The sequence below is a fragment of the Neoarius graeffei genome, chromosome 13, assembly GCF_027579695.1.
Source record: "Neoarius graeffei isolate fNeoGra1 chromosome 13, fNeoGra1.pri, whole genome shotgun sequence".
Classification (NCBI taxonomy): domain Eukaryota; kingdom Metazoa; phylum Chordata; class Actinopteri; order Siluriformes; family Ariidae; genus Neoarius; species Neoarius graeffei.
Window position 1 is genome coordinate 25,017,208 of NC_083581.1, and position 12,357 is coordinate 25,029,564.

Sequence of the window (12,357 nt, forward strand, 5' to 3'; positions counted from 1 at the left end):
TGGCACCTGAGGGGGAATCTCATGGCTGTCATCCCAGAAAGCCTCCTGCACTGATGCAGGCCTGCCATCTGCTCTCCATATGAGATAAAAATGAGAGATTGTCTCTGAAAAAGCATCTCTCTTGCTCTCTCGCTCACTCACACACATGCGCACACACACGCTTGCTCCTTGGGTTAGCACATGCATCTGATAAATTGCTAAGACAACAGTTTGGATTAAAAAAAAAAAAAAGACTAGCACGCAGAGTTTGGCCAACAACATGGCGACAAATCATTCGATTCTTTTGTCTGCAGTTCTGTCTCAGGATGTTAGGTGTGTAAAAACAAGACTAATCCAGAACCTTTCCAGATACAACCCAAATCTATCTATCTATCTATCTATCTATCTATCTATCTATCTATCTATCTATCTATCTATCTATCTATCTATCTATCTATCTATGTCCATGTTTTTCATCTTTGAATTCTGCACACATTATTCTCAGCCCCAAATGAGTTGACAAGAAACAGTATTATTTTATAACACAGGAGAAAAACATGTTAAAAAGAAGAAGAAGAAGAAGAAAAAGAAGAAGAGTGAAGGGGGGAGGAAGATGGGCAAAAGGGGGGAAAAAAAAGGTCCTTCAGGGAACATGGTGTAAATGAACTTCCAGGAATGACACTGGCAAGCAATGAGGCGTGGATAGAAAATATACGCTGCACATCATCGGATAGAGATGCCGGTGGAAATGGCTTCATTGAAGTGTCAGCCCTCATCCATCAATCAATCATCCGCGAGAAACAATAACGGCCGCAGCGGCGGGGCGGCTTTTATGGGGCTTACTCATGGGTATCGGCAACAGCACTTAAGTGTGCCTCTGACACAGGCACAGAGAGAGCAGGCCTGAGGTGTGTGCAGGTAGGGAGGGGGCACACTTAGCACACGTGCTCTTGTTTAAAAAAAAAAAAGAGAAGTGCGTTGCCTGACTCAGAGCAAGACAAGATGAAAAACAAAGTGTGTGGATCACTAGAGTTCATTATTTATGGAAAGTGATAAGTTGAAAGGAGATGAGTTACTGGAAGCTGAAGAGGAAAGGAAGCTGTCAAACACAGATTGGGGATGTAACCCATCATCAACAAGACATTATTCACTATAAACACATGACATGTTCACCAGAAAAGTTCACGGAGCACAAGGTGTTTATGCAGACTGAGATCATGCAAGATGCAACAACAAAAACAACAAAAGGTCACGTGAGCAGGAAGTTTTTACTTTCATGCAGATCTGAGCAAAATATAAGACATCACATACAGTGCTCAGCGTAAATGAGTACACCCCCTTTGAAAAGTAACATTTTAAACAAATTCTCAATGAACACAATTTCCAAAATGTTGACAAGACTAAGTTTAATATAGCATCTGTTTAACTTATAACGTGAAAGTAAGGTTAATAATATAACTTAGATTACACATTTTTTTCAGTTTTACTCAAATTAGGGTGGTGCAAAAATGAGTACACCCCACGACAAAAACTACTACATCTAGTACAACCCCGATTCCAAAGAAGTTGGGACAAAGTACAAATTGTAAATAAAAATGGAATGCAATGATGTGGAAGTTTCAAAATTCCATATTTTATTCAGAATAGAACATAGATGACATATCAAATGTTTAAACTGAGAAAATGTATCATTTAAAGAGAAAAATTAGATGATTTTAAATTTCATGACAACAACACATCTCAAAAAAGTTGGGACAAGGCCATGTTTACCACTGTGAGACATCCCCTTTTCTCTTTACAACAGTCTGTAAACGTCTGGGGACTGAGGAGACAAGTTGCTCAAGTTTAGGGATAGGAATGTTAACCCATTCTTGTCTAATGTAGGATTCTAGTTGCTCAACTGTCTTAGGTCTTTTTTGTCATATCTTCTGTTTTATGATGCACCAAATGTTTTCTATGGGTGAAAGATCTGGACTGCAGGCTGGCCAGTTCAGTACCCGGACCCTTCTTCTACACAGCCATGATGCTGTAATTGATGCAGTATGTGGTTTGGCATTGTCATGTTGGAAAATGCAAGGTCTTCCCTGAAAGAGATGTCATCTGGATGGGAGCATATGTTGCTCTAGAACCTGGATATACCTTTCAGCATTGATGGTGTCTTTCCAGATGTGTAAGCTGCCCATGCCACACGCACTAATGCAACCCCATATACCATCAGAGATGCAGGCTTCTGAACTGAGCACTGATAACAACTTGGGTCGTCCTTCTCCTCTTTAGTCCGAATGACACAGCGTCCCTGATTTCCATAAAGAACTTCAAATTTTGATTCGTCTGACCACAGAACAGTTTTCCACTTTGCCACAGTCCATTCTAAGGGCCCGAAGATCACGGGCACCCAGTATGGTTTTCCGGCCTTGACCCTTACGCACAGAGATTCTTCCAGATTCTCTGAATCTTTTGATGATATTATGCACTGTAGATGATGATATGTTCAAACTCTTTGCAATTTTACACTGTCGAATTCCTTTCTGATATTGCTCCACTATTTGTCGGCGCAGAATTAGGGGGATTGGTGATCCTCTTCCCATCTTTACTTCTGAGAGCCGCTGCCACTCCAAGATGCTCTTTTTATACCCCATCATGTTAATGACCTATTGCCAGTTGACCTAATGAGTTGCAATTTGGTCCTCCAGCTGTTCCTTCTTTTTGTACCTTTAACTTTTCCAGCCTCTTATTGCCCCTGTCCCAACTTTTTTGAGATGTGTTGCTGTCATGAAATTTCAAATGAGCCAATATTTGGCATGAAATTTCAAAATGTCTCACTTTCGACATTTGATATGTTGTCTATGTTCTATTGTGAATACAATATCAGTTTTTGAGATTTGTAAATTATTGCATTCCGTTTTTATTTACAATTTGTACTTTGTCCCAACTTTTTTGGAATTGGGGTTGTACTTTGTATGGCCTCCATGATTTTTAATGACAGCACCAAGTCTTCTAGGCATGGAATGAACAAGTTGGCGACATTTTGCAACATCAATCTTTTTCCGTTCTTCAACAATGACCTCTTTTAGTGACTGGATGCTGGATGGAGAGTGATGCTCAACTTGTCTCTTCAGAATTCCCCAAAGAAAATAATTTCTTTACACCACAAAGGTGAAGGCTACAAGAAGGTCAGCAAAGCTTTACTTATCAGTCAGAATGCTGTAGCAAAAGTGGTACAAAAATTTAAGAAAGATGGAACTGCAACCATCTCACAGAGACGTCCAGGTCATCCACGGAAGTTAATGCCTCAACAGGAGCGTCTTCTGATGAGAAGGGTTGAAGAAAATCGGCATGCAAGTTCACTGCAGTTATCTAAAGAAGTAGAAAGCCAAACTGGGGTGACTATTTCCCGTGACACAATACGGCGTACACTGCAGAGGAATGGCATGCATGGATGCCGTCCACAAAATAAGCCTCTCCTAAAGCCCAGGCACAAAAAAGCCCGCCTAGAGTTTGCCAGGGCCCATGCTGACAAACATGAAGACTACTGGGACTCTATACTCTGGAGTGATGAGACCAAGATAAATGTTTTTGGAACTGATGGCTTCAAAACTGTATGGCGTCACAAAGGTGAGGAATACAAAGAAAAATGCATGGTGCCTACAGTGAAACATGGTGGTGGCAGTGTCCTTATGTGGGGCTGCATGAGTGCTGCTGGTGTCGGGGAGCTGCATTTCATTGATGGCATCATGAATTCACAGATGTATTGCTCTATACTGAAAGAGAAGATGCTACTATCACTCCGTGCCCTTGGTCGTTGTGCACTTTTCCAACATGATAATGATCCTAAACACACATCTAAGGCCACTGCTGGATTTCTGAAGAAGAACAGGGTGAAAGTGATTCAGTGGCCAAGTACGTCTCCTGATCTGAACCCAATCGAACACCTATGGGGAATTCTGAAGAGACAAGTTGAGCATCACTCTCCATCCAGCATCCAGTCACTAAAAGAGGTCATTGTTGAAGAATGGAAAAAGATTGATGTTGCAAAATGTCGCCAACTTGTTCATTCCATGCCTAGAAGACTTGGTGCTGTCATTAAAAATCATGGAGGCCATACAAAGTACTAGATGTAGTAGTTTTTGTTGTGGGGTGTACTCATTTTTGCACCACCCTAATTTGAGTAAAACTGAAAAAATGTGTAATCTAAGTTATATTATTAACCTTACTTTCACATTCATGCTGGATGGAGAGTGATGCTCAACTTGTCTCTGCAGAATTCCCCAAAGAAAATAATTTCTTTACACCACAAAGGTGAAGGCTACGCTTTTGACCAGAAAGTTTGGCTTTCTACTTCTTTAGATAACTGCAGTGAACTTGCATGCCAATTTTCTTCAACCCTTCTCATCAGAAGACGCTCCTGTCGAGGTGTTAACTTCCGTGGACGACCTGTGAACGTCTCTGTGAGATGGTTGCAGTTCCATCTTTCTAGTTCTTATCTAGTGTGTTTATACTGTTTATATTGTCTGAGTGTTTAGTCTATGTCTAGTTTTTATCTAGTGTTTATACTGTTTATTTATACTGTTTATATTGTTTGTCTGAGTGTTTAGTCTATGTCTAGTTCTTATCTAGAGTGTTTATACTGTTTATTTGTTTTTTCAATTATTCTATTTTTATTTATTGCATTGCCTGTTTGCACCGTGGGTCAGAGAGGACTGATATTTCATCTGTGCTGTATGTCGAGCATGTATAGCATATTTGACAATAAAGTTGACTTGACTTTATAAGTAAAACAGATGTTATATTAAACTTTGTCTTGTCAACATTTTGGAAATTGTGTTCATTGAGATATTGTTTAAAATGTTACTTTTCAAAGGGGGTGTACTCATTTACGCTGAGCACTGTATAAGGCTTGTACAAAAAACTAAGAGCAGTGTTTATGCAATTAACCTGAAGACTTTCTGGTCAGGCTCAGGAGCATGGTGGTTTAAATTAGGTTACTAGTTTGTTTCTATTTTGGGAACAAACTTAATTTCTTCAAAAATCCAGGAAGCATGTACACTCACCGGCCACTTTATTAGGAATGTCTTGTTGATTCTAAGGCTACATCCACACGACAACGAGATTTTTTTTTTAAATATCGCGTCCACATGGGCAACGGATCAGTAAAATATCAGGTTCATATGGCAACGCAACGCTTGCTGAAAACGATGCAATACACATGCCACACCTCTACGTGCACTGTAAGACGGTCCCATCAGAGACACCAGAACAATAGAAGTAGACGCATGTGCATAAACCCCTTCTTCTGTAGCATCAGTCACAAAGTTTTGATTATTAATCAGTAGCGTAAAATGAAAGACGTGGAAAGAGGAATGAACGGGGGTAGATGGAAGCCGGTACGCCAACATTCTGATATCCTCCAGAATTCTTTAATGGTCCAGAATAAATTGAATGCTACACGTTGATGGATTACTTTGTTCTTCTATGCCCTTTTTGAGGAATGTATTGTCGGACTTAAACCAACATCTGAAGAGGTGAGATCGCTCCTTTTTTTTCCCTATTTTTGCTGGCGGGATTGTTTTTGGAAAGCGCACGGGCGGTGCGTGGCTTGGTTATACTCAGTACTTCCGCAGTGTTTGGACTAAAGACTCTGCCCTAAGGGCTATTCTCTCTCTCTCACTTTGCAGCATTACACAATAAATATTCACAGTGAAAATATTTTGTAAGCGCGTTTCATGAACCAAGTTATAGGATTTGTTGACAACTCGCATCCAGTTCATTACACTTCTACCCGGCGTGAAGCACTGACAGTCATGTGGTTGTGACGTCATCGTAAACAAATCCATTCTACTCATCCAGACGACTTCGCAACGGGGCCGTTGCCAGATTTTTCCACTCTGGAACCCGTTCTCAAAAGATTTCGTTTTGGGGCACCCAAAATGCCGGTGCCGTGTGGACGCCAGGCCGAAACGATAAACAATTTTATCAGATTCACCTGAATCCGTTGCCGTGTGGACAGGGCCTAAGATTCTTGCTCTTGGCTGCAGGACTGGAACCCAATATGGGCTTCTGCTCACCACAGTTGTAAAGAGTGATCATGAATGTTACCTGGCAGCTCGAACCAATCTGTGCCGAATTTCCCAAAAGCATCACAGCACAAAGATCACGGTTAGAATGTAGCTCGAGCAGCACAATGAACACACTCTCTCCTAGTTAAGATGCTCTTAGCATTAAGAGGCTTTCGGAAAACCCACCACTGTCCATTTTCCTCTGACCTCTCTTATCAACAAGGCATTTGTTTCCACCCACAGAACTGTTGCTCACTCACACGATTTTTGTTTGTTTGTTTTTCTGCACCATTCCGTGTAACCTCCAGAGACTGTTGTGTGTGAAAATACCAGGAGATCAGCAGTTTCTGAAATACTCAAACCAGTCCATCTGGCTCAAACCAACACCCACACCACAGTGAAAGAAAGTCACACTTTGAGATCACAATTTTTCCCCATTCTGATGTTTGAAGTGAACGTTAACTGAAGCTCTTGATACAAATATCTGCATGATTTGATGCATTGTGCTGCTGTCAAGGGATTGGCTGATTAGATAAATGCATAAAACAGCAATTGGATGGGTGTTCCTAATAAAGTGGCCAGTGAGTGTATAAATGGGGGGAGAAGGAAAAGAAGAAAAAAAAAAACCACCCACACATCTGTACCAATTGTGAACTGGAGCTATGTAGCTGCGGTGGATTGTCAGAGCCAGAGCTCACGCACCATCTGGACACTGCTGGTATTTTGACCCTGTATTTTCTAGTAAACAGAGTATTAGACAAGCACAAAGCTAAGCTTTCAAAACCGTACTTTATCCATACCAAAACTGGCCCAAGTGCCTCGAGAAATACACTATTGCTCAAAAAGACTAGCATTTCAGATCTATTCCCCTGTTGGTCCACCTTTACAATGTTCACTTAAATTATCATTCCATTAACGGCGATTACAAACCGTTGAGTTAAAGAACGAGTGAAACGCTGCAACAGTCACTTTTACTGTACGTGTGCATTTTGATTTCCCCAAACTGAGTCTCTTGATGGCTTCTCGGCAACATGAAACATGACACATCATCCATTATTCGGAATGCATGCCTCGCTATCATAAGCCCGCTCCATATGGCCCTGGTTGTCTCCAGACACCCAAATCCCTTTCCTGAGGCCAGGGGCTGTTTTTTAGCAGGAGCCATTACATCGCTCGTCTTTCTCAGAGGGATCCGCTGACAATGATGAGCACTTGCGGCGAACGCCATCTTCCTGCCCCAAAATGTGACAGCAGATTCTGACGATCAGACCGTAGCACGATTTGCTGGACCAATTGCTAATTCATGCAAGTTCACAGTCTCACAACTGATCTGAAGCTGAACAGAGAACAATGGAAAGCAGATAGTGTTTTTTTTTTTTTAAACAATGCATTCACCAAACAACTTTAACATTTCTGATTGGTCTTGGATTAAAATGGTGGCGCATCCACCATACAAACCCCTATCAAAGTGCTGTTACTATAGGAACAACAATGTAGTCGAACGAGCACTTTAAATCAACAACCATGTTGTGAATTATAGCCAGAATGATAGTGAGAGCTGCTGTTATAGAAAATGAACCTGACCAATCAGATTTGAGTATTTAACACTCACTCCTTCACTGTAGTACACACACACACACACACACACACAGAGGAAACTTTCAGTGACTTAATTACTAAATCATTTGGATCAGCTTGTAGGGATTTCTCAAGCATTCTCGTTCCAGCAGTGCATTATGGGTAATACAGACAGCTATTTGATTCCTGACTACTTTGTAGGAACACATGGCAGGAATGATTATTAAATTGTCTCGTTAGAAAGGATTTTATGCATCAAACTCCCGAAAACAGTTGGCGTTCTAGTAGAAGCGCTTACTAGGCGTCGATTCTAGCATTTAGGACACAGCTCAGATTTTCCAAATTATTGAAAGGATATTTGATACGCTCTAGAGATTTTCTACTGAGGTGCCTTGTAAGAATAAAACATGTCAAGGGCATGTTCCTCCTTGAAAGGTCAGTTAATAGAATACTTGAGATGAAATTGTAACATGACATCGAAACATTTTCATAAACGGCTGTCAAGTCATGTTCTGGACAACTTTTATCTCCTTCCATATGTAGTGGTCTCTGAGGTTCTTCAGCGTGCACCGAGACCGAGTCTGAGCAGCAGCTCGAGTTTCGCTGTATATAGACGCATATGTTTGCGATGAAGGAAGGAGTCCCTGGAGAAATCCTCGCTGCGCTTCTACACGTGTAGACCGTCTCGAATTTTTTTTCACTCTGATGTATGTAAATATGGTTTTTCATACAGCTGAGCAATTACTAAGGTAGGCATGAAGGAATATCGGGAAGTGATTTGTTCACTAAAGTAGCCTGGGCAGAGTAGTGGAGATGATGGTGGAACAGAGCCATTAAAACACAATGGGTGCTTTGTAAGTGAGCAGCGGAACAAAGTGAGAATCTGTCCGCGGTGGAGAGGAGTTTAAAGTAAAGAAAAAGGTTTTTAATTCTATTACAGATCACTGCACCGAAACTGGCAGCATCATTGGGATCATAAAAGGAAGTGTAGCCTAATAATAATAATAATAATAATAATAATATTATTATTATTATTATTATTAATATTTTGACCACAGCAGCACTATTGAGTTCTCAAATTGGATTGGCCTGGAGCATTGGCTGTAATACAAACCACATGTTTATATTAATGCCCTTGTTCTAATACTGTATGTAATCGCTTCTAGAGTAAAAGCTGGTTCACTGGGCATGACATTGTGGACACGCTACATGATCCGTGTCTAATGAGAAACAAATAATAAAACTAGTACAAATACACAGGTGATGATTATAGGAAATCATACGTGCTGATTGGTTGAGAAATTCGGACTATTTCTCGATAACCACCTCAAGCGACTCGGCAAAATGGCGGCTAATCGCTTCGTCACCGCAAGTGAGGAAGAATTACAAATGATGAAAGAAAATGCTGTTCCTAAAAGCACTAAAGATGCTACGAAGTTTGGTTTAAAACTATTCAAAAACTAAGGTGGGATCGTGATTTATTTTATGTAACTTGGCGTAGATAAGTGGCGAGTCTGTGTCGCACCATTATTACATTTACATGCCGCTTTTGAAGTTTGAAATAATTTTTTTTTTAATAAATCACCTGAGGGCGGCACGGTGGTGTACCGTAGTGCTTAGCGCTGTCGCCTCACAACAAGAAGGTCCGGGTTCGAGCCCCGTGGCCGGTGAGGGCCTTTCTGTGTGGAGTTTGCATGTTCTCCCCGTGTCGGCGTGGGTTTCCTCCGGGTGCTCCGGTTTCCCCCACAGTCCAAAGACATGCAGGTTAGGTTAACTGGTGACTCTAAATTGACCGTAGGTGTGAATGTGAGTGTGAATGGTTGTCTGTGTCTATGTGTCAGCCCTGTGATGACCTGGCGACTTGTCCAGGGTGTACCCCGCCTTTCGCCCGTAGTCAGCTGGGATAGGCTCCGGCTTGCCTGCGACCCTGTAGAACAGGATAAAGCGGCTAGAGATAATGAGATGAGATGAAATAATCACCTGCGTATTTATATTAAAACAATTATCCGCCTCAGACACAGTGAATATCGGTGATTATTCTATCCACATTCACTGGATATGAGCAATCGCGCTCTGATTGGCTACTCTACTACTAGACTATCAGCTCATATACCAGGACTAGAGAAAAACAAAATGGCAGAGCGTTTTGCTGAACCAACTGAGAACAAAAAAAAAAAAACCTCTACTCGAAAACAAAACCCCAAAAAATACCAAAAAAAAAAAGCAACAAAATATGGAAAGAAAGTATTTGATGGTAAGAACATTTTTATTTATCAAGAATTATTATTATTATTATTATTATTAATAATAGCATTTTTCACAAATTGCGACTGCCATTTCATTGCTTTGTTGACAGTCTAAGCGGAAATGATTTTGTCTGACGTTTTGTATAAAAGTTATTTATCGAATTTGCAAAAAAATAAAAATGCACCGTTTTTCAAAACCCCGTGAATGTGAATAGAATAAAAGTCATTCCATTCGATCTCATCGTACATGACTTGCTACGCGCCTAGTCGGCTATCAGCTCACGTACGACTCGATTTCGTGGAATAACTTAAACGATAACTTCGACTCTCTTATTATTCACTGATTTCTCACTTCGTCTTCAGTGAACAATTGTTAAATAATGTTCTTATTTAACAAATCGTTCAACATTTACAGAAGGACTCAGGAAAGTTTTCAGGACGGAAGGTATTGCATTTGTCGGTTCTTGTTAATATGCTGCTTTTTAAAAAAATCAAATTAATGTCAATTTCAAGAGAACAGGAAGTAATTTGTTTCGCACGTTCATGTTCCACAACATTAACCTAACTGTAAACAGACACTACAGGAATACAAGGTGGTTTTTTTTTTTAATAAAAACATTCATGTTTGGCATGTCTTTTTATCCAGAATTGCTGTGGTGTAAAAAGACGAATAAAAATAATGTGAAATTTTGTGGCCTAATGGGAAATAATTAAAAGAAATAATCAGGTTTGCATCGAGACACATGATAATACCCATTCTTTGATTAGTTTCCTATCGCAGCATGCCTTGCGGCGTTTTATTTTTAATTCCACCCCCCACACACACAAAAAAAGGCTGTGCCTTGTGACTCGAATATGGAACGTGTTTGTATGAACAGTAATAAATAATATCCATTTATGGGGTGTGCATGACAGATTAAGATGCCTGATGGAGGCAAAATAATCTCAGGAAAATAGCTCTACATCTACAGCAGGACCTTTACTACTGTTCTTTTTTTTGTCTACAGGGAAAACACTTTGTCCCATTTTTCCCCCTAACAACTCCTCTACCTTTCATGCCACAAATGCTAAAGCCTGCTTCCCAAATACTACAGGAGGCAATGGGATAACGACATGTGCCGCAGCCCCGGTTGCACATAACTCTAATTAAGATCTAACAGTGTTACTATTCATTCTGTACATTACCTGCTGTGTGCCGGCCCCATTGTGCACGGCCCAGCATGAGCTGCGGAGGATGCCTGTGTCAGCAAAAAAAAAAAAAAAAAGGAAATAAAAAAAATAAAGCACGCAAGACTCCAAGGAAATTTATCTCTGGTCCTGTTGGCACAAAATGGCCTCCATTGGCTTCACAATAAACAAGGTAGAGAACGACAAATATCTAACCAGTAATAGGTCTGAATTAATAGGACATAGATTAGAGATCATGGTATCGTTCAAATTGTGTTTCATTTATCAGATTTGGATATTCCCTGGGACATAAACGCATTCTAGTTTCACCTCCTCATTTCATTACGATCTCTTACATTCCTACAGCAGACACAGACGCACCATATGAGCCAGGATTTTTAGGCGACTACAACAGAAGCATCCAAAACAGAATAAGCACACGGCTGTACAGTATAACGTGGGTGGGGTCTGTAAAAAGTGCAGGATTATTAAGCCCGGTAAAAGACTCCGCTTACTCCACAACACAGGTGATGCAACTTCTAACACAAATACGGTAACGATTGGGGCTTCCAATTAGAGTGAATCATTTCTATGGCGTTTATTACGTGCGCCCGAAATATTAAGACGTTAAACCTTGAGGTTTGTACCACACACTGGCCACAGTAGACCCACTGTGCTGCATGGGGTGAAAGCAAATAAGCACAGGAAGAAGAGTGTAAACCAGTGCTCGTTAAAATCACATCTTTTAGACGTAGAACCCTTGAGCAAGATTTGAGAGGCGGAAAACTACAAGAATCATCGTGAACTTAGGGAAGGGGAAGTGGGGGGGGGGGGGGGAGATGAGAAACAGGAAATGTGTCAGGGGCAGAAGCAGAAGTCGAGCTTCCTTTTCTTCTGCCACACACACACACACACCTTACTACCCCTGTGAGGAATTACTATCCTTGTGCATTGGCATATTTATTACTACAGCTACTTAATGTGACCTTAATTGAACCCGAACCCTAACCTCAGGCTCTTTTATTTAGTTTAGCTTTTTTAAAGCTACACTGTTAACACTTTCTATGAACTATGAACACATCATATCTTGCTAATATATTACACTTTAGAGCTAGCTTTCTTGTACTATTAATTGTTTCTTGATAAAATCACAACCATTACACACTCACCGAACACTTTATTAGGAACACCCAGCCACGGCTGTCCATTTTATGCAGTTCTCTCTCTAATCAGCCAATCCTTAGACAGCAGTACAATGCATAAAATCATGCAGATACAAATCAAGAGCTTCAGTCAATGTTCACTTCAAACATCAGAATGGGAAAAATATA